Raw genomic sequence first — 23,976 nt, forward strand, 5'->3', positions numbered from 1 at the left:
ATTGATTCTGGGGATGGTGGCATACTCTTCGTAACTATACAAGAAAGACATTGAATTGTACACTTACCATGGATAGATTGTATGGACTGTGATTGTATCTCAATAAGGGTTTTTCTTTTAAGTTTCTTTATTTTGAGAGAGAAAGCATGTACACAAGTGGAGGAGGGGCAGAGAGAGGGGTAGAGAGAGAATCTCAAGCTGGCTCCATACTGTCGATGCAGATCCCAACGTGGGGCTCGAACTCACAAACTGTGAGATCATGACCAGAGCAGACATCAATAGAAATTTAACCGACTGAGCCACACAGGTGCTCCTCAGTAAGGAGCACATGTACGTGCGCACACGTGCACACACACACACACACACACACACACACAGCAAGAGCAAAATTACTCGTCCAAACTCCATTAAGGAGAAGTTTCTTAAATGATAAGAAACGTGTTCTCAGAGTGGAGCCTTCTCTAGGTGGGAGTTACTCTAATGTCACCATCTTGCACAGAACAATGGCAGAGTAACGAACACCAGTGTCCGGAGGCTTGGCTGGCAGTTGGGCTGGGCTACCTAGCTATCTGTCTACAAGTCCTTTAACATCTCTGACCTTCGATGATCTCACCTATGGAATATAGGGTGTCTGGACCCGAATGCCTCCGAGGTTTCCTCTAGCTCCCAAATTCTATGCATTTTCCAGGGAACAACTGGATGTACACTTTCATCAACAGAATGCTACCTTTCTGTTCAGCAGGTTTTCTAGAGTTTTCCCATTTACTACTGAGCTATTGAAAGCCTTTCTCCTAAACAGATATAGGGGTAATCTTGCTTCTAAATCAGGACACACTCATTGGTTACTGGCACGCACATTGCAAGTGTGTGCTACCTGCCATGTTTTCTTGGAATGAAACGTCTAGTTAGAAGCAAAACACCGAGGAGATGAATAGTCCGGAGGGCTTCATTTCACAGCCACAGAGGTGCTAATTTTGGATTTAACTATATGTTTGAGAAATTAGTCCCCATGCTCATGATATTTGCTCAGATTTTAGAGCATCTGAATACCAGTTGGCTGGTAACACAGATATTTGTTATTCACACTCTTCTTGACACATAATACATTTCCAAACATAAAATAGCAACTTCCAACCATGCAGAATAAAGTGGTTTCTGTGCATTACTGAGAAATTGAATACTGTGTTGACAGAGTGGAGAATGGACTTCAGATAGAGGATATGTTAAATTGTGCGTAGTTGTCCCTGATATTGAGTCTGAGGCAGGGAAGGGGGCAAACTGTTTAAAGTCTTCTCAGTCTGGCAAAGGTCAGCGGCTCCATAAAGTGGGAGAAGATGTACTTCGAACAGTTTATTACTAATAGTTGAGTCTATTATCATGTAAGTTATTGATGCTTATGGTGGAAAGCCTGGAAATTGAATTCCTGAATTGAGTTTCACATCCAACCACGAAAACGCACATCAGATGTTCTTGCATATTGGTTTAAAGTTTCTTTTAGAATTATAGCTCTCCTCCTTACATTTCTTTCAGTTTGCAATTATTGCATAACAACAAGGATAGTTCGTGTTTTGCTTAAGCCTCTCTCTTTGCCCAGGTACACGGTTCACAGTGACTCCGTTTGTTTTATCTGCAAAGCACGTATCACTTCTGAAGCTCAGTTCCTTTCTCAAATGTCTGATTCTGTGACCTTCAAGAAGAGATCAGGCTTCCATAAACCCTTAGAGAGAGAAGTACTCTGAAGTTCTAGAGGCGACAGTAGAGAAGTCCTTAGATGGGAGTGGTGTCTCCTTAGGGAGCGTGGGGCTCTTGAAGACATAACTCTGTCGGTTCTTTCTCCCTCGTTCCCTCCTCTGAATAATTACACATAAATAAAACCAAGTCACAACATACGCTCACCAAGGGCTTGAGTGAGGGAAATATGAAATGAAGTCTATCAAGGTAAGAAAAAGAGAGTTGGGCCCACGGCTTTCTTTAGATGATGTGTTTGAGCTGATTGTTAGTGTAAGAACTAGAGGTTAATTTATTCTCATTAAATGACTACCCAGGCCCATATCATTGGGGAAAAGAAGGATGTTGCTAAATGCACAGCTCCCAATAATCATTTCAGCCTTCCATGACTGACAGGAAACTTTACTCATGTTTCATAATAATATTAATATCAGCCTTTTCTAAGAAGCCCATTGATTGTGTCGTTTTTCAGTTCAAAAGTCTTAAGTGCACACCCACTGCCCTTATCAAAGGCCATGGCAGGACTTGTGATTTGCCCCCACTCTGATGGGTCAGGGCTGTACTAATGGTTAAATATTTTCAGTATCACTCAAGTGCATTAACATCCATCCTGGGAGCCTTCTCAATGTCCACATCTCGCCATGACATCCCACCTGAAATTCTTAGGTGGTAATGAACATCTATCTTCTGATATATTTTCTCTATTGCAGTTTACTGATGGAGGGACCCATTTCAAACTGGCTCTGCTGTCACCTTCTCAGCTCTGATCTCTTCCAACGTTTCGACCCATTGTTTTGTTACACCAACTCTCTTCTCCAGCCTCTGAGCACAGCCTTGCATTTCCCCTCTCTATACATTTCTATATGCCAAACACACATCCCTGCGGGGGAGGGGCTCTGACTCCTTACTGAAATCCAATCCATTCCCAGTGTCCATCTCACAGCCTCCTTCCTCAGTGAAGCTCTCTAGACCTTCGACACTGAAAGCTATCTCTTCCACTACTTGACTCTAATTGCTCCTCTGCTCACAGGGTGGTTCCACTGTGCCGTGGGAGACAGTGTAATATGATGCCACCAAGGTGAAAAGGCAGGTAAAAGCCACGCAGGTAAGAGACCGGGATTTGAGGTCACTGAGAGCAGACATTGGCACCCAGTTCAGATGGTCTGGGATTACTTAGAGCACAGGAGGCAGAGGACACAGACCCAGCCCCTTCCACTATGTTACTCCCTCCTCCCCCCACCCCCAGGGCCAATGGATCCACTCCATAGCTGACCGCACCTCCCACAGCCTGCTGCAGTAGAAAGCCCCCTTCCTCTCCCTGGGAGGTCTCAGACACAGCAAGCTGGGGACCTGCCTGACGGCCACTGATGCCTGGGCTTAAGCAAAACAAAGGAGTACAGAACAGAGAAAGGTATTCTCTTACAAGGCCATAAGCCCAGCCCAGACTGTGAGGGCTCTTTACCTCATGGTAAAGACATGTTCCAGGCCCATTCTCAGGTAGCTAAATGGGAGCGCCTTCCCCAGCTCTAATGGTACTTGCTGTTCATACAGTCTGAACTGGAGAAGTGCATGCATATTGTTTCGGAGCTATAATTCACATACCCATGTCTTCACCCCTCAGCTAGACTGCATACTACCTAAGTAATGCAATGCGGTCTAGCTTGCTCTGTGTTTCTCAAAGGACCTTGCAGGTGGAGATATTCAATACATCTTTCTCAATAAAAATGCTGAGGATGTTGTCCACTGGTCATGAGCGTTCTATCGGGCCTCAAGACGTAAGGGGCCTCATATCTGTACAACTTGGTACAAGTTCAATGTTTTCACACCCATGAGCCTGCCTCCCTGGTCATGCATGTTTGATGCTTCCTCTATAATTACAGATGTTCCGGAATCCTTTCTGCATCTAGAAACTACATGATCTTTCACTTTCTTTCCCAATTAAAAAAAATTAATGACACAAATCTTCAAATTGCATAATGTACTTACCAAAAATCATACAGACCACTTCATGGCCTTAGATCTTCTTGTTTTCATGAGAAACATCACAAGAAATAATTTGATGATTTATGACTGGGGGAAAATATTGAATGTCACTGTATGCCAGATTATTTATGCCAAGCTGAGATTTCAAAGTTAGTGCTAAATTTTCATTAGGATAATTTTGGGTTCACATACTTTAAATTAAAGTGAGGGAGAAGAATTTCAACAGCTACATTATTTTTGCTATTTCAGGTAGAAAATATTTCCCCCAAATTATTTTCTAACGCTGACATTTATGTTACTTGCATTTATAAAATCTTTAAAGATCACTTTTCCATATCTGACTTCCTAGTTACAAATCACCACTACCAATGGTTTGAAAGAAGATTAGGGTCTAGACATGGAGCAGTTTTATGCTAAGGAACTGTTTTCTCTTTGAGTCTCAGCCTTACAGGGGATAAGGCAACATTTACCTGTTGGAATTATTTCCACGCTTGCCTCTCTGAATGGTTCTCACCAACCCTGAAACTCTCAAACCTTAGTGAGTCTTATACTCAAACGTAAACTTTGTTCCTTTGTATCTCAAAAACACCTCCCTTCCCATGCACTAACTACATGGATTGAAATAATTCGGGTTCACCTTTCAAACCTCCATTTGAGGTTCCAATGACCTGTGATCAGAAGTTACAAGATAATTACACCCAGTACCCCCTTTGAAAAGGGGTCTTTCCCACTGAGGAAAGACCGGCTGAGAATTTCCCCATTTTTTCATGCAAAAGAACCATTTAATGGAACACCATGTGGCTAGTACCACGGCTGAAGCTAGCAGTTGACAAAACAAACAAACTACTAACTTAAGCTTGGATTTTAAAGGCTATTTTTAAAAAGGAGTTTCCAGGAGGGCAATAGCCTTTTCATTTCATGATGGTGCACAACTCCAACAGAAAAAGCTAGATTTTCTTCTTAATCTCCTCCTCACTCTCGGTTGCCCTTCAGGGGCCTTAGTCCACCTACTTGTGATTTATTGCTACAGAGTTTTGGGTCTTTTTTTTTTCCCCATTTAACTGTTCCACTGTGCTGCCTAAAGCTTAACACCCAGGAAATTTTGGCAGAACCTTCAGCAATGTCTTTATAAAATAAAAAAGCATTCATTGGAACAGACTACCCGTGGCAAGCATAATGTTCCTGGTGCAAAAAAGACAATACTAGTTTCCAGTTTTTTGATGATCATATATTTTGTGAACAGTTTTTATTTTTCACTTGCATAAAAAAAAAAAAAGACAAAGACCCCTGGAAGCCCTTTCCTCTGAAGGTCTAGCAATAAGGGTATTCACAAATGTCTCCCATCCAAAACAGAGCCATGAACTTCTAACTCCTTATAAGAGAACTGGGAAGTGGCAACTGGTAGAAAATAACAGTCACGGGAGTATATCCTGTTCAAAGTGAAGATACAGAGTCACCTTCACGGCCTCAGGAAGGGGGTGTTGACTTGGAATTGTGGATAAAAACAAACACTGCTTATTTTTTTTTTTTTTAAAGATCATTTGCTTTTTTTTTTTTTAATGTTTTTTTTTTNGCTCGAACCCACGAACCGCGAGATCATGACCTAAGTGAAAGTCGGACACTTAACCGACTAAGCCACCCAGGCGCCCCAAACACTGCTTATTTTAAAACCTAACCAGTTAATGCCTTGTGAAAGCCTCTTTGATTCTCTACTACCTACTGGGGACAAAGTCTGTGTATAATCTGAGACAGCACTAGACAGTATTAGTCCTAAAGACAGAAGAAAAAGATGAAGGGAGAGAAGCAAGTGGAGGAGAAGGAGGAAGAAGAAAAAGAGAGGGTGCAGGAGGGCGGGGAGGAGGAGGAGACAGTGATTCAAGAATCATGGCATCGTTGGCCATTTTGTGTGGGCTAAAGAACTCCCCAAAGTCATACAAGTGTTGGAATACTGCGATAAGATACTTGATGTCTATAAAATAACCTGTGCCCATCAAAACGTGTATCACAGTATTAATTCAGTGACATAAATAATGCATTTAGGAAGATGACCATCAATTTTCTTACATAGGTTTTGACATTTCACTTAGCCATAACATCTTTGGAATTAGAAAACTAAATTCTTGATGACATCTTCATTTAACGTCCTATTTTTTCAGTAAAATTCTATTATTTTCTCACAGTCCAGATCACTGTTTAGCATGAATATCCATGCTGCTTTAGTAGAGAGTGGTTACAGGGAACATTTGAGATATTCATATTTTAACAAATATTAATATTGATAATAGAAACATGTATACAATGCTTGTTATTTGCCACTCTTCAAAGAACTTCACATACACCAACTCATTTAATTCTTACTAAAACCTTATGTGTTAGGTTCTTTCTGTTGCCCCATCTGAACATGAGGAAATAACCCACAGAGAGATTAAGCAATTTGCCCAAAGTCTCACAGTGGACCATCTAATACAGTGTTTTCAAGTATCTGAAAGTTCTCTAGTCTTCAAAAATAAATTAGTACCAGCTTCCTTACTTTAAGCCCTAGGCGAACTTATGGGGCACCTGGGTGGCTCAGTCAGTTAAGCATCCGACTTCAGTTCAGGTCATGATCTCACAGTTCATGGGTTCAAGCCCCGCATTGGGTTCTGTGCTGACAACTCAGAGCCTGGAGCCTGTCTCCCTCTCTCTATGCCCCTCCTCTGCTCAGTCTCTCTCTGTCTTTCAAAAAATGAATAAACCCTAAGTGAATTTAAATCTAAATGTTTACAACGTGTGGTTTAGTTGGCTATTCCCTATTGAACTGTTTTAATTGTTTCTGTTTCTTCTGAGGACAGAAAATACTCTACTCATGTGTTTATTTTTGCTGTATCTTTCAAAGGAGAGTGGTAAAAAAAAAATAAGATCTATCAGAAAAGAACAGTAAATTAAAACATAGTAAACAATTTTGGCAATTAATTGTTGAGCACCTACTGTGTATTGCCCTTGACTATCATATCCCCAGCTGGCGGTCACCCAGCTCTGTAAACCTACATTGCATCTACAACCCAGTAAAATGCTGGCCTCTATTTCACTTTCTTTTTTTTTTTTTTTTAATTTTTTTTTTAATGTTTTATTTCTAGGAGAGAGAGAGAGACAGCGTGAGCAGGGGAGGGTCAGAGAGAGAGGGAGTCACAGACTGAAACAGGCTCCAGGCTCTGAGCTGGCAGTCAGCACAGAGCCCGACGCGGGGCTCGAACCCACGAACCGCGAGATCAGGACCTAAGCGAAAGTCGGACGCTTAACCGACTAAGCCACCCAGGCGCCCCTCTATTTCACTTTCTAGAAGACATCTGATATACCGAAGTTACAAGTGCATGTGACTCTTATTTGAAGGGTGTTGGTCCTATAGGTTTAAAAGAAGAAGAGCCAGTATGCATTTCCAAGCTCCACAGACCAACCATGTTTAGAAATAATCAGCATCTTGTTAAATGTCCCTCCATGGGCATGTCATCCACGTCCAGTAAGTTCACTTGTCATTGAACAAAGAAAAAATGACTTCAGGTGTAAGCACATTTATTAGTTTGCCAAAGCTGGTATCCAAATTTGTTATTCCAGCAAATGGTGAGTGGAGTCTTCATTCATGAGCAAGAATGACATATTTCAGAGCTCAGTTTCATAAGTGAAATATCCAAATATCCTGTTGTCAAATAAATGGATATTCTCTGGCAGAACTATTCAGAAAGCAGCCTATGTTATCTAGTAATAATAGATAATGTACACATTTACCATAGTTGTAAAGTTTGAAGTATTTGAAACTTTCTTTAAAATGTGTGGCTTTTAAAACAGGGTTGTCTTAGAGGTGCCTGACTTGCTTGGTGGGAGAGTATGTGACTCTTGATTTTGGATGGTGAGTTCAAGCCCCATATTGGGTGTAGAGCTCATTTAGATAGATAGATAGATATATACATACATACATACATACATATATAGTCTATATAGTAATGAGATTGTATCATTTCTTCAAAACAATGTCTACCTAAAAAATTTGAAAGTTAAAAAAAAACCCTGTTTGCATTAAATAATGGAAATCTTAGGCACAATGAACAGAAGTAATTGAGTGAATAGTTTAAACTATATATGGGGCACCTGGGTGGCTCAGTCGGTTAAGCCTATAAATTCAGCTCATGTCATGATCTCAACAGTTTGTGGGTTTGAGCCCTGTATTGGGCTCTGTGCTGACAGCTCNTTGAACTCTAGAAGTTATTTCATTAAAAATACTTGAGTTCTATCTCTAGAAGGAGATTTAATTGCATTTATAGATTAAATGATTTATAGATTATAAGAATCTAGCATTTACAACCTATAGATTAAATAAAGCTTCAGCTTTTAACAGATGTATGCCCAAGAGTTTTAAACCACTTGGATAAATATGCTTTGAGGCTCTATCGTTAAATAATCATGAGAGAGAGAAGGCTGTGGCTCTTTGGCCTGGCCCAGCTGGGCACGGCGTGAAACCCAATGACCGATCCGTAATTATACTGTGGATTTAACCGGAGGAACTGAGCAGTCAGGATAATTTAAACCCTGGTCATCTGCATTTTCCTCACCCAACTGGCTAATTGAAAGAGGATTTAAAATGGGCAAAAGGAGATAAAACAGTGACTCTCAAGTTCATGAGGGGATGGGACAGGCAAGAAGGAAGAGCAGGCATTGCTTCCTGTGGATGTGTGTAAACACTCCGCAAACACCCAGCTTGTGTCTGCCAGCAACACTCTGCCTCCAGGAGAAAGAGGAGTAAATGTGGGTGTGGAAAACAAGACAACTCAGGAAAACCTTCTTCAAACCAGTCTGTTCTTTAGCCATGAGGGGAGGTTGCTGGTTATCTTCTAGATGTGCTGGATAGCTCTTCCGTAAATAATGCTTTGACACAGAAAGGAAAAACAATAATTGACTACTGATTTACAAGAACTGACTTCACCAAATTATCAGGCCTTCTTGGTTCCAGAGGCTAATATTCAATCCCCTAATGATAATGATAAAGGAAGCCCAGGAGAACAGACCACGCCAAGGGGGATATTGAAGATGAAACATCTCAGGGAAGTGGGGAGATGGTCGCTGGTGAAATGCAATGCAGCCTATTGACACCCTCCTTGAAGGTCTCATAGTTGATAATGAACCCATTAACTCATTCAACACATACATTTTAGGTGCCTTCTATACTAGGGGACAGAGGTGAATGAGATACAGTCTCTGCCTCACACTTCCAGGAAGAATATTCCTGCCCAATTAGCTAGCTGAGGCATGCATCCCTTCCAAAAAGTCCCTGCCAAAGCTTTATACTAGCACATTAGAGTTACCATTAATAGCTAAGATGTATTTGCTCTTTGACAAATACCACTGCTGAGCCACATTTCCTCTTGGTTGTATTTATGCGGATTTTGTTTGTTTACATTTAAGTACACTATCTTACAGCTACCCCTGTAATGTACCAGGGGCACCTGGGTGGCTCTGTTTGAGCATCTGACTTTGGCTCAGGTCATGATCTTGCAGTCCACGAGTTCGAGCCCCACGTCAGGCTGTGGGCTGACAGCTCAGAGCCTGGAGCCTACTTCAGATTCTGTCTCCCTTTCTCTGCCCCTCCCCTGCTCATGCTCTTTCTCTCTCTCTCAAAAATAAACATTAAAAAAATTGTTTTTGAAGTCATTCCATTGTTATACTTGTTAAGAAATTCTTGGAGTCAGAGTATTCATTAACCCTCCCAACACTGGGTAATTGCACGGGTCACAAGCAGGCCCACCATGACTTTATCTAAGTCTTTATAAAGATGTTGGCCAAAGAATTCACAGTTAGGAAACAAGGCTTGCCAGGCAGGCTGTACCTCTGCTATCAGCATCTGTAGATGGGTCAATCCAGGCTCTTACCCGAATGCTATTTTAGTAACCTACTCATGGCCAAATTGTAAAAGGAAGGCCTTTAAGAAATCCCACTGATGAAATGATAGTAAATTATACAGAAAAGATATGGTCTAGTTAGTCCCCAAAATATACATCAGGTATATGTAGAGATTAATTATGTGTGCTGATCTATCAAGAAATCCCAGCTCACACCTGGGTCCCTGATTCATTCTCAAAATATCCTGAGGTGGATAATAAATTATTATTTATGGCCCCCTTAGTTATTGAGCCAACGAACTAAGTTTTTATAACCATCTTTGCCTGTAAATCCCTTGGTCACCTCTCAAGCAGGTTTAGGGAAGCGATTTTCTCTCTTTCTTGTCATAATATCTGTGAGTTCTTAGGCACTTCTGCCCCCGCAGAACAATAAATACTTGAGGGCTGCGATCAGTCACTGCTTTATTCCTTGCTGCTAACATGGTTCCCGGCACATACAGGCATGCAATAGATATTTATTGGCTGAAAACTAAATGAATGAATATTTCTGCTATTCAGTGGTCCAATCTGTCCAGTGTGGCTCTGTGACCTTGTGAATATATTCTTAGGCTCGTGAGGACAGGCGGGTGCAAATGTCAGTGCTGCCTGTGTGGACTTTCTTTGCCTTCTGGCACATCATGTTTTGAGGGTTTTATTTGCTCGGCTCCTTCATGCTTTCAGCCTGTCAGGGTGGCTTTGCAGGTAACAAGCAGCCTCCTGCCTCCTGCCATGAGGCCTCTCTAGACTTTCATGAAGTGACAGATCTCCTTGCAAAGGTCCTGGGAAACTGAGTTTGCAGGCTGCGGCTTTACCCCTCTGCTCTCTATCTCCCCACATGTACGACTAAAGCACCGAATTCAATGACAGGACTTATAACATGGGTCTTCTGGTCAGAGACAATGATCCTTTGTCTCTATTCCCTTCTCTTTGTCATCCAAAAATTTTATCATCATTTATCTTTCTATTTCATTTGTTTCCCATTATATATATATATATATATATATATATATATATATATATATTCTGTAAAAAGAAAAAGAATAGTTTAAATATTACCCATTTTAACTCAGAAGAAAAAATCCTATATTTGGTCTCTATAATTAGTCTGGGTGTTCAGGGGCCATGCTCAAATTATGTGATGCCTTTCAAAAGACATTTAGTTTAATTAAAAACTCATTATTGAGTCCCTACTGTGTGTAACACATATATTTCCCTATACCTTCTGAGCAATAGGAAAAGTGAAATATTCAAATGCCAGGGCATTTTTCTCTGAAGGGAAAAACCTTCTGAGATGAGATCTTTGTGCCTTGGCTAGCATATGCCAGGATTCCAACTTATTTTTAGAATAATTTTAGGCTCAGTGCAGAAAACAGTTGAGTGCATTTTCATAAAGTCCTCTGGTTTCCATGGCAAATGGGGCCATTATTTCTTCTGAAATGGAAGGCTTTTACTTACACTTTCCAAATGCTTTTCATATTGTGCCAAAAACTCAAGTCAGTCCAGAAACAAGTACACCAGTGGCTTATTGTTAAAAGCAGTTGTTAAGTAAAAATGTGGAGCAGGTCAAAATGACTTTCCATTCAGGCCTGTGGAGAAACCAAATAATACCCTCCAGCCAAATGGCATGCATTCATCTTGGATGTAGACAGTGGGGCATATGAAGCGATTCATGACCCCTAGTACTTCATCACGGTGGGAGAGGATCACAATAAGCTTAGATGTCCTCCACAAAAACTACAATGTTTGTTTCTTAAGTTACAAGATGTGGGCTCTAAAAATCACTTATATACAAATCCGTTTAATACCTAATATGCATTTTGCATATTAAATCATAAAATGCAAAAACTACATAATTGTGTAAGCTCTGCTTAATTTCACTGTAGGTGATTGTATTTCTTAGGGGATCACAATGTTTTTGTTTTTTTTTAATGTTGAATGTTAAATGGGTTTTGGAAAGGCAACTTTTTAGACCAATAAATATCAACATGATATTTATATTGTTTACTGGTTCCTTGCTTATAAAACATTGTACTATTACTATGGGAAATCAGTTACAAATGAAAACCTTTAGACAAAAATTGGAGTTGAGTCACCTTTTCCTTTCAGCACAGAATTTAGTGTTCAGCGTCAATTTTTTAAATTAATGGAGTTAAATCTAAGTAATTTTTATACTAGAGCATACCCTTTTACTTAATACCAATGTTCATTAGCCACCTTTTAAAACTACCTTGTTTATATTGACTGCAGTATCTCTCTATGGGAGATCTCTACCCACTAAGACAGGACTGATATTTACATATAACAAGTATGTAACTAACCAAGGAGGGGCTATTCTATTATCAAATCCTTCTTTGATATGGAAGCTGGATGAGCCAGCTGGGTCAAGAAAGCTGAGTGAGCTCTTCTGTCTAGTGGTCACTGACTGACAAAGCAGACTTCAATACAGGTTGCAAGTCTAGCTGAGCCAGCCTTTGGCCCGCGGTCTGCATGCTAAGCTTGCAAGCCCGAAGTGCCTCTCCTCTCTGACTCCTTCCTCTATACCATCGAAAGCAGTCCACTTTTCATTCTCTCAAGATCTCAGATCACATTTGATAATAACCCAGCCTTATGCTAGCCCCTGTCATTTTCATCTCCATATGAATGAAATCACTTTGGATAGGTTTTAAAACCACGGCCAATATGGATGCACTAGGATCACTAGCGCTACATGTTACAGAATAAACATAAATGATGAAGCCTTGACAGTTCATTTCAAAAGTGTGATTCACAGACATGCTTTGCCTACTGCAGCCTTCAAGATGAACCAGGCCGGCGCTCAGTCACACCAACGCTAGCGCGACTGCAGTACGTAAGAGGTCTACATTTGACACAACGAAAAGGATTTCACTTTTCTAATGACCGTCCCCTTCTGTGCTACATTTAGCATCTCTTTCCCAGAGGAGGTGTCTCCCTTAATGCGACTGGGCCAAGATACATGCTTTTAGCCACTTTGCGTTATTTGAATCGTTTTATTTGAGTATTTAACACTTGGTCCTTTTTATTTTATGGTCTGGTCTTGCATTTGATTCAGAGTACCTTCCTTCCCTTTCCCCAAATGAGTAAGAATGAAATATACAGGGTTGGAGGACAAGGCTTGGGCCTTCTTTCCTACTTTTATCTCTTGTGGCTTTTCCAGAACAGAGAGAGGAGGAGGGAGAGAGAAGCAGACAAAGTTCTTCATTTCCTGGGCAAAGGTGGGATTCTCTCTGTCTCTGCTCTTCTAACATCCATTGCTGCCAATCAAGTCCGCCTGGCATGTGTCAAAATGCTGGCTCTCTCCCCTTGGAGTCCAGATATGCTTTCTGCAGGGAGTCCTGCAGAAGCCTCACGATGCACATTTTTTTAAAATGAAAGCTCAGTCTCTTGTAACTGCTTTCGGCTCTTCCTTAGCTCTCATCACAGGAGGATCAGCCAGAAATATTTTGCTAAATTTTTAAAGTATCTACACTATAGACTAATCCCAGTTTCTCCTACAATGTCCGTTGACAATGAGAAATGCATGTATCTTGGGGATTCTGGCCTCTTCAATAACACCACTCTCTTAGGATATTCACACTAAGAGGTGAGTGACTAATGGCACTTTACGAACTGTGTTTTATCTTTATTGGACAATGTAGGCCGAAGGGAGACATTTGTTTCTTTCTTTGTTTATTTACTTACTTACTTACCTACTTCCTTATTTATTGAAGGAGAGAGAGGAGAAAAAGACAGAGAGAGAGAGGGAAAGAGAGAATCCCAAGCAGGAGCCTGACATGGGACTTGATCTTGTGAACTGGGAGACCACAACCTGAGCTGAAATTAGGAGTCATATGCTTAACCAGAGGAGCCACCCAGGCACCTCAGAAAGACCTCTTTTAAAAATGACACCTCAATGGGGCACCTGGGTGGCTTTGTCAGTTAAACGTCCAGCTTTGGATTTTGGCTTAGGTCATGATTTCACAGTTTGTGAGTTGGATCCCCAGATCAGGCTCTGCACTGGCAGCGTGGAGCCTGCTTGGGATTCTCTGTCTCCCTCTCTCTCTGGCTTTCCCCCACACATGTTCTGTCTCTCTGAAAATAAATATATATTTTTTTAAATGACACATCAGATAGTTAGCTAGAAAGGCTTTATGAGACAGGGAACAAGCTTCCTAGATCCGTAACACCACCTCCAGCTTTACATGAGGGTAGCCTCTCCTCCACTGCTATAAATTAGTTTCTCTATGAAAGCTTCATCCAGATCTTTCCAAAGAACAAGGCAAAAAGTCATATCATGGTATGAGTTCAAGCCCCATGTCTGGCTCTGTGCTGACAGCTCCGAGCCAGGAGCCTGCTTCAGATTCTGTGTCTCCCTCTCTCTCTGCTCCTCTGCTGCTTATGCTCTGTTTCTCTCTGTCTCTCAAAAATAAATAAATGTTTAAAAAATTAAAAAGAAAGTGAAGATGAAATCAGGTTTGTAACTGATGCTATGAATCTCTTAGAAGGTTAACTAACGGAGGAAGAGGCAGCAGACTAAAATTTGCCAGAATTTTGATACTAGAAAGGAAGAAAATACTGGATCATTTGTTTTAACTCCTGTTTAACTTAATAAATACCTTCTATAATGACTGTTTTCCCAATTTGAGAAATAATACTGGTTTTTAAAACGCTGATGGCTTAAACCAATAGAATATATAGGTTTACAAAGACGATAGAAGATACATTATCACTCATCTTACAAATGAAATATTAGGTATTAGAGTTTATACTACGTCTTAAGAATTAAATGGAGGGCACCTGGGTGGCTCAGTCGGTTAAGCATCCGACTTTAGCTCAGGTCATGATCTCATGGTTCATGAGTTCAAGCCCCCTATCTCTGCTAAAAGCAGAGAGCCTGCTTTGGACCCTGGGTCTCCCTCTTTCTCTGCCCCTATATACATGTGTGCTCTCTCTCAAAAATAAATACACACTGAAAAAAAAAGAATTAAATGGTTAGATGGAGATGTTCAAACTTCATCAGTGATGATGTTCATATTCGAATTAAGGAAAAATTGTAGCAGGCATTTGAAAGCCAACTTTTCACGAATCCTTAATGTTTATTGATTGTGGGTCTCATTCACTGTTTGTAGGGTGTCTCCTTGCACTAGCTTACTAACCACGCCGAGTCCTCTGCACTGAGGGCCAGAGGGTCCAACAGACAGTACAAGGTGCCTTCAGCACTTCAGAGAGAAGGTATCATTAGGTACATACATCTTGGCAAAGTGATGGACTACTTCCTAGTACGTGGCCCAAGTACCATCCAGTCCATCAGACTGGGGGAAAACAATAAAAATTAAAGCCCACAGTATTTTATTTAAGGGTTCTACTTCAATTGAAGGGAAGCATTAAAATCAGCAAAGCAATCTGCAGCAGTTCCAAGAAGCCACTGAAAGAGATGACAAACAAATCACTAAGGAACTCACGACGCTCTAATCTCATCTCCACTTTCTAATTTAGTCTCACATAGAGTATTACTTCCTAATCAAAGAAGGCAATTAATACAGTCCCCATTGTAAAACAAAAGCATGTTCACAGCTTGTGTGGTAATAACACGCCAATAAACAATAACAAGTCAGTATCTGACTTCAACGTTTTTAGGAAAAGTTTTGCATTAAGATCCTTCAGTTTCGGTGGAAGCAATCAGAGAAGCCGGACCCTAGTTTGCTGCTCTCCACTTTTCCTGACAGTAGAAAGGAAATTCCTTTAATGTGATACCTGCTTTAACCGTCATATAGATCTCAGACTCATTAACAAATTACATTCCTTTAGTTCTTATCCAGAGAAGATATAATAAACACATCTGTTTTCCTTATACTCAAGTCTTTGAAAAATGATACTGCACATAGGACTTTGCCCATATCCAAAATATAAGGAAACTTTTTTTTTCACTAAAGAGGAAATTTTGACTCATTTTCAAAGGCCATTTGAATCCATGCACCCAATGGACAGATTAGGCTTCTTAACCAGACCATCATCACATTGGTGTTCACTATTCCCAAAGAGAGAGAAAAAAGATTCTCAAGTCTTTTAAAAAAATTTTTTTTAATGTTTATTTATTTTTGAGAGACAGAGAGAGACAGAGTGAGGGACGGGCAGAAAGAGAGGGAGACATAGAATCCAAAACAGTTTCCAGTCCCTGAGCTGTCAGCACAGAGCCTGATGTGGGGCAAAAACTCACAAGCTGTGAGATCATGACTGAGGTTGGTCAGACACTTAACTGACTGAGCCACTCAGGTGTCCCCAAGTCTTTTTCTTTTTTTTTAGATTTTTATGTTTATTTGTTTTTGTTAGAGACAGAAACAGACCGCAAGTGAGGGAGGGGCAGAGAGATTGGAAGACACAGAATCTGAAGCAGGCTCTAGTCTCCAAGCTGTCAGCACAGAGCCCAATGTGGGGCTTGAACCCACGAACAATGAGATCATGACCTGAGCCAAAGTTGGATGCTTAACCAACTGAGCCACCCAGGTGCCCTATCTCAAGTCTTAAAAGCACCGGAATAACAGTACACATGGTGTATGTTGGCTTTAAAATTAAGAATAACAATTTTACAAAAAGAAGCAATTTCCTAATTGATTCTATGGTATGTTATAATATATATTTATTAGCAATTATATATTGAAGGCTATCGACATAAAAGGAGCCCACACACCTTTGTTAGCTATCTTTGATATGTATACCATCCTTCTCTTAAAAAATAGTTTGAATAAAAAATGCATATTTCCAAAAGAGACAATATAAGATAGTATTTTAGAATTTCTGCTCTATAACTTACAGAGAAGCCTCTGCCTTCTGTGAATTATTTAACAAACTCCTTATTCTTCAGTTAGTTATCAATAAAAGTAAAGATATTAATTCCTATTATACAAGGATTTTGTAAAGTATAATAAAAAAGGTGTTTAAAACATGCATTGCAGAGTTCTCAGTGTTTGGGCAATGATGGCTATTATTTTTAGTAAAACGAAACTTGGATTTTTAAATGTATATATACATATGCTGATTTGGGCTTTGTTCAGGCCCTTTATAGAGCTCAAGTGATAAAATTGTATGTAGAAGGCTCTAGAAGAATAGTTTGAATGCTCATTGAGAGAAAAATAAATTAAAAAGTTAGGACAGAGCCTGAATGAAGAAATCTACAAATAGTGAAAAGCATTGGGGCTATTTTTTCAGTGCTTCAGGTAAATGATATACATAAACTAGGATTGCTAGCTATTAAGTGTCCTCTAAATAGATTCATTAAGAAAATCCAAGAAAATGTTTTTAGGAAGGAAGTATTAAGGGTATAGGATCTTAATGCTTTTTTAAGTTTTTTTTTTTTTTTTTTTTTGAGAGAGACAGAGAAAGCACAAGTGGGGGAAAGGCAGAGAGAGGAGGAGCAAGGGGATTCCAAGCAGGCTCTGCGCCAACAGCATGGAGCCTGACGCGAGACTTGAACTCACCAACTGTGAGATCATGACCAGAGCCGAAATCAAGAGTCAGATGCTCAACCAACTGAGCCCCTAGGCTCTTACTATTTCCATATGTAAACACACACACACACACACACACACACACACACAATTTGATGATTTAAATACATATATGATGATAGAACAGATTTTGAGAGGAATTCTACTTTGTTCAGTGTCATAAATAAAAACAAGTTATCTTATCTCATTATTGCCACTATGAGATCAGTTCCATTTTATGTTGCCACACATAAGGTTTATCACTGCTTTTGAAAATCATCAAAGACCTGAAAACTAGATTGTTCAGAAGGATTCCAAATTACATAGAATTTTTTGGAGATAAAATTTTTCCACCATGTTTTCATTATTTTATTACTACATTATGGTTTGTTGAATATTCCCAGTGACATTGATTTCATAGAGAAAAAATGTCTGCATGTCTGCATACAATTGTTTACATAAATACTTATTTTCTTTCCGTTTCTGACTGAAAGTTTCACTATTAATTTTATTAAAAAGTTCTGAAGTTGTTTTGGTTTTTATAAGCAATCAAACTGGCAGATAGTGATTCCACTGCTTTCTCTCTGTTCCTTTTCCTCTCCCGTCTCCCTTTCTTTTACGTGCGTGTGCATACACACGCACACACACAAGAACAGAGTTGGACGTATAAACACATACACACAGCTGTGTGACACTCACTGGCCAAAAAATCAAAGGATGTTGTAACCCATTACAAATCCCTTCCTGGGGCTCTTTAATGCAACTAAAATTAGAGAAATCCAAACTAAATTCAGAGCAGCCTCCTCACAACTGCACTCAACGACCACAGCTGGCGACTTAAAGGAGAAAAAAATCCTGCAGCACACTTGCTTTGACCATAGAAACCAGTCTGAATGGGGGCAGTCAGTGGCCACCCAGGGTGGGCTGGGGAGGGCCATCTGTATGCCAGTCATTTCCAGTATGGATACGGGTCAATCTCTTTAAGCATTGCCCTAAGAGCGACAGAAAATACCTAGTTACACCCACTTACTTATCTTTGTTTTATTTTGTATCTTCTCTGAAGCACAAAGACTACAAACGCATTTCCTAGGAAGAGTTTCATCATTAACTTAGTAGGGATTTTTTATGAACAACTATTGGCTAGCTCACTTGCCTCTTGGGGTGCTGATGGCCAATTTACATCCTGTATGAATGAATTCCCTTGGGGGTTACCCAGAGTGAATCTGGCTCTGAGACCGGCCAAGTGCTTCTATTATCCAAAATATCCAAGCAGTGGAGGATTCTGGAAGGCTTAAATATGGTTGGCGCCCATCTGGCAATATTGTTCTAAGTCTCAGATTTCTGTAGAACTTTCCAGATAACAAGTTGAAGAAAGTGGAACTGTGTTTCCTGATGCCTTCCTGTTGCTAAACCTAGTTTTCAAAGCTTTATGAATATAAACATAGGTCACTCTTAAGAGATAAACTTCAGTATTGCTCATGCTCCAGCAAATATTTACAGACCCGTGGTAATGGATGTAACAGATAGACGTACTCTTAAATTAGTCAAATAATCATGTGATCCAATGAATGGGTTGTTTATGTTTACCAGAATCCCATAACTGTGCTAAACTTTCACAGCTATTTGGTCACGATTTACACACTGGAAGTTACAAGATATTACTGGTCCAGTTGAGGATGACATGGCTCCTGCTATTAGCTGGGGTTGTAGCAAGAAAGAGATGGAGAACCATGGCCCATAGAAATCAGGAATTTTTGACAACTCAGAAAATCTGAGGTCTCGAATCTATTCCATCTGAGACTGGCTACGTATAACTTTAAGCTGGTTACATTTCAAGATTTCAGTTCCCCATCTGTTAAGCAGACATCGTAAATCCCATTCTACCTGCCTCCTAGCATTGTTGTGAAAACTAAAGGGCCATTTCATGTGAAGCCACACTGCAAATTACAAATTGCCATAGAAACACCATTTAGGATAATTCACTCATGCTTGCAAAGTTGACGCACGCATTAATTTGGCAAACTTTCACAGCGAGCCTGTCACATGCAAGGCTGCATGGAGGCTGTTGGATGGGTCCCCATTTAGATAATACCGACTTCAGGACCTCTTAAAGTGATCCCCAAGTCTGCTCAGAGGACATTTGTCAAGGACATAAACCATGCATTACAATATTTCCTTAAGCCTGCCACCCAATGGGAAAGCTCCACATATACATTGTTCATATTGTTTGATAGCTTTCATCCTGCTACAGGAAAACAGATGGGAATGGGTGATCCCCATAAGCTTGCCAGGCAATGAGTGAACAGACTGGTGGCATTAAACCTAGAGACAGAGCAAATGGAGAACTGAGATCCTGAGGTGCTTGAGACACTACATAAACAGAAGCCATCAGAATGCTAAATAGTCAAGACATCCTACTATGGATGAGACACAATATACTAACCATACAAGAAACTTACGTATTCAAGATCCTTTAAATAGACATGAGCTCTCAGGTGAGGCCTTCATTCAGCCAGTTCTTCGTGACAGCCCATGCTGTCCCCAGAGCTTTCTATCCCAGAAACACCAATTCCTCCCATGGCTGCTCAGTGGGCTGTCAATCACTGTCCACGCTAACATGTCCCTGTGTGCCTCCAAGGGAACAAGTGTATGTCACTGACCCAGGGCACCTTGCTCCAACCTCAATCACCCGAACTGTAGGAAAGGCAGAGGAGGCAGACAGAATGTGTGAACACCACGTGCCCTGAATTCTAGGTGCAACACTTCAGTTGTTCTGTTAGCCTACCCTGTCTCCTTCCCCTCACATCAGGCTGTAGGTTTTAAACTGATTCATATGCCATGGTCTGTGAGCATTTTAAGTTGGTCTCTGAGGGTTTCTCTGGTTTTTGTTGTTTTTTTGTCTTCTGCCCTATGAACCCTAGGATCAATTTCCTAGGATTACCAACACATGGAGGTCATTGTTCATGTGACGCTGTTCTTTTGGAGCAGATGGAGCATGCAGTTAGACTCTTCAAATCAATCCTAATGATCAGACACCCTTTCCTATGCCCTGACTACTGCTACAATAGTGCCTGGTCCTGGTTCTTAGTTGACAAGACCCCTTATGCCATAGTAATGTCATTGCTGATGCTAACAGATTCACGAATTGAGCCCTGCTCCAAGCCCTTTATATCTATGATTATACTGAATTCTTGTGAAAACCGTATGAGGTTGATAGCATAATTATGCCTTCTGTTTTAAGATGAAGAAGCTGAGATGCAAGAAGATGAAGCTGCTTTCACAAGGTCACGCAGCCAGCAGGTGGGAGAGCTGAGGTCCAACCGGAGAAGTCTTGCCCAAGAACCCTTGCTTTAACCATCAAGATGAGACCTGTCTGTAATCTGCATGCGTGGCCTCTGATTTCACAGTCTTTTGGTGTACTCTGCCCCCTTGAACTGTCAACAAGGCTAATGTCTTCACATTCCCTACTTCTCAGCACATACCGGGTAATGGTGTCAAAAACATGGAGGCTATTTCAAAGGAGAAGACTGAGGAAAGATGAGAGCCCATGTTGAGGACTAGAGTGTGGCTTTACACTAAGAGTGCATGCATGGATAGAAGAGATTTTAGAGCAGCTGAGCCCTGGGGGAAGGGTGAGAAGCAGGCTGTGCTTCCTTTTAGACCATTCCTTCCTCTGCACCCTTCACTGCCCAGGGAGGCCTCTGTGTGGTTCAAATGGAAGGAACCTTCACTGAGACCTGCAAATGACTCAAGAAGCTTCAGAAGAAATTGCACCCTCTTCCTGCTCTAATCCAGCTCCATAAGGCTCTTCCTGGCACTTGGGTACTCGTGATCACATTCAACCCACACCCTAGCCTAGAGGAGGCAATGGCTCTATTTTTGAGATGAGGAAATGGAGATTCAGAAACACTCTGTAATAGCCCAAGAAGGCAAAGCTAATAAATCATAACAGTTGATTATGAACTCAGGTCTTGGTGACAACAGAGCACATGTTCTTTCCATTGTGTTTCATCACTGGTGGGCCTCAGCGGATAAGAAATGCCAAGAGCCACATTGTCACGCTACCCTTTCACCCCTATTCACTGAGACACTCCCTGATGATGATTCATTTCTGCTGTAGCTCTGATTCTAGAGGGTTGTGTCTGATTGGGCTGAGCATCCCACCCACCTCCTGGGAGGCTGGAGAATGAAGAGATACGCAGAAGACACAGAGCCACGGGCACGGTGAGGGCTCGGGCATACCTGGTCTCTGAGAGTGGCTGATTTCTGCAAGTTGTGAAACGCTTCTCCGCCCACCTCCCACCCTACCCACGGCCCTTGAGTTCTTTTGGCTGGATCAACTCATACAGCCATCAGCTTTCAAAAATATCTCATTGGCCACATGTGGCCTACATTTTCAGACATTCCGGAAATGTACTGTTTGATTTGTACATCCCCACACCTAACAGATCATGCAGGCAGCGCTGACCTGCAGAGCAATTCCTCCCATGTGTCATCCACCGTCTGTACTTGCCTTGTTGCATGAAACAAGAAAATTCAGAAGAGAGCAGGGGATTTGTTCCTGATTTATGGAACCGTACCCCTGAGTGGGGACAAACGGCACTGATCTGCTCTTAAGACAGAGGCCAATTTTGCCCATAATTCTCATTTATCAAACTGGTTATTATTATAGTTCTAGTTATCAATTCATTGGTCACAGTTGTTTCTGTGGATTGTAAAACACAGAACCTGTCTATAAAATTAGTAAACATTTCATCACACTAAAATCATACCACTCATATAGACTGTAAACTTCTTTAATAAATCCCCTGATAGAAACTTTCTAAGTAAAACCTGGATCAATGGACCCTGAAGGGTAGAAAAGGGAACCCCAGGGGACTTCGCAGGTATTGCGAGATTTCCAAGAATCCATATAAATTGAAAAAAAATAATAGGCTTTGCACATGTATGTATTACTACTTTTCAAACGTATGCTTTTCAAAATGCAAATTTTCACTGACAAAAATGCAAATTCACACATAATTGATATTGAAATCATGGCAATTGTTATCCTTAGCCATTTATTTCATTGATTGATTCTGAACGTGTATTTCCTGTTTTATAGAAAATTCTAGGAGAAAAGCATTAAAAAGGTGTCCTTATATTCTAAGAGCCTGGGAACCATGGATCTAGGATTATCTGTTTTGGGTATCGCATCCATTTGAGTCAACAGTGACCCTTTGACCCAAGTTGTCAAGATTTCTTCCTAGGCACAAGTGATCTACATCTGACCTGAATCAGATGACTCAGGCTGACTGGGAATTCTCTGCTTTTTCCTTTTCCTTTAATTTTATCAACACCAATCAGCACTGTAAGCCCTTTTCCAGTAGGTTCTAAAAGAGGCCTGGGGCAAAGGTCACTTCCTGTTTGGAGTCTCCCTGACCCTGCATGCAAAGCTTCTCTCTGTCTTCTGCTCCAACGCCATGCCTGATAATCCCTCTTTTATACCGCGGACCACATCTGCCCCCATACCTCCAGTTGAGGGAAGGGGCAGAGACCCTCCACCTTGGAAAAGAAGGCTATTGATCCAGAAGTCTCCCTGTAAAAGTACTACAGTGACTATCACAGAAGTTTCATCTAGTAACTACTGGGTGAGTGACAGGTAGTAATAATAATTCTCTTTGCAGCCTGTCTTCGTGAAGACAGCCCCACCNGGAATAAATCAATCAGTAAATTGAGAGGACAGTGACACTAAACACAGATAACGGAGACCCAGAAGAAGGCCATGGGGTAGGTCTGCCATCAATAGGAGTAGAAGGAATGGTTTTTAAAAAATAATTTAAAAAATAATAAAAATGCTGAGGCAAATCAGGTGAGAAGGCTGGAGGCAGTTAGTAGATGGGTAGTAATACCAGCTCTTGTCAAGTGCCCCACCCTGTAGTTCATGCTAATGCAAGCACCAACTTATTTCTCGGAAAAAACCCAAGAGATATATACTACTTTTGTCTCCATCTTGAAGAAAAGCAAACTTGAACATAGAGATGTTGAGTCACTTGTCCCAAATCCCAGTCACAGTGAGTAGCAAAGGGGGACTCACATACAGACGAGCATGGCTTCTGCAAGGTACACTGAGACCCAAGGAAAGACATGAATTCCTTTAACTGCCCACACCATTCCCAGTTCCTGAGCATAGCCTCAAATCTGGAATGAAAGACCAATACAGAGAGGAAGAGATGCTCATCAGCGGTTTTACTTTCGTCCATAAGACAACCCTTTGGGAAGCTATTATTATCTCCTATTGAGAAATAAGGGAACTGAGACAGGAATTTATTAATTCACCCAAGATCACACTGGAATGAGGTGACAGAACCACTTCTGAGCAGAGAAGATCTTATTTATCTTTATCACGGAGCATGATGCCTGGCTTAAGATAAAGCATTGTGTAACTTAATTAGGTAATCAGTTTCAAGGGCAGGCATGCGCTCTGACCATAGACAAGACAGAGGCCCTGGGAAAGAAGAAAGGCAGAAGACCAGGATTTCTTCCGTCCTCCCTCACTCCATTCTTCCCTCCTTTTCTTCCTTTGACAAATGTACATTGAGCATCTACCATTTCAAAAACTCCAACAGAAAGTTTAACAAAATGTGGCTCCTTAGGCTCCTATAAGCTTACAGTAATACGGGGCCAGAAGCCTGCAATCAAACAATAAAAATGGAGACATGCCATGGTCAATAATAACATAGAAGTCCTCATGAGTACTGACACTTCAGAGAATGCTGAATGCTGAGTAGAAATTAGAAGGATGAGAAGTGGGCAGGGGGAATTCCTTGTGGAGAGAACACAGGCGTGAAGAATGAACGCACACTATACAGAAACACGGAAGTTCTTTCCTTCAGTTG

This window comes from Crocuta crocuta, unplaced genomic scaffold, assembly GCF_008692635.1.
Source record: "Crocuta crocuta isolate KB4526 unplaced genomic scaffold, BGI_CrCroc_1.0 scaffold31, whole genome shotgun sequence".
NCBI lineage: Eukaryota > Metazoa > Chordata > Mammalia > Carnivora > Hyaenidae > Crocuta > Crocuta crocuta.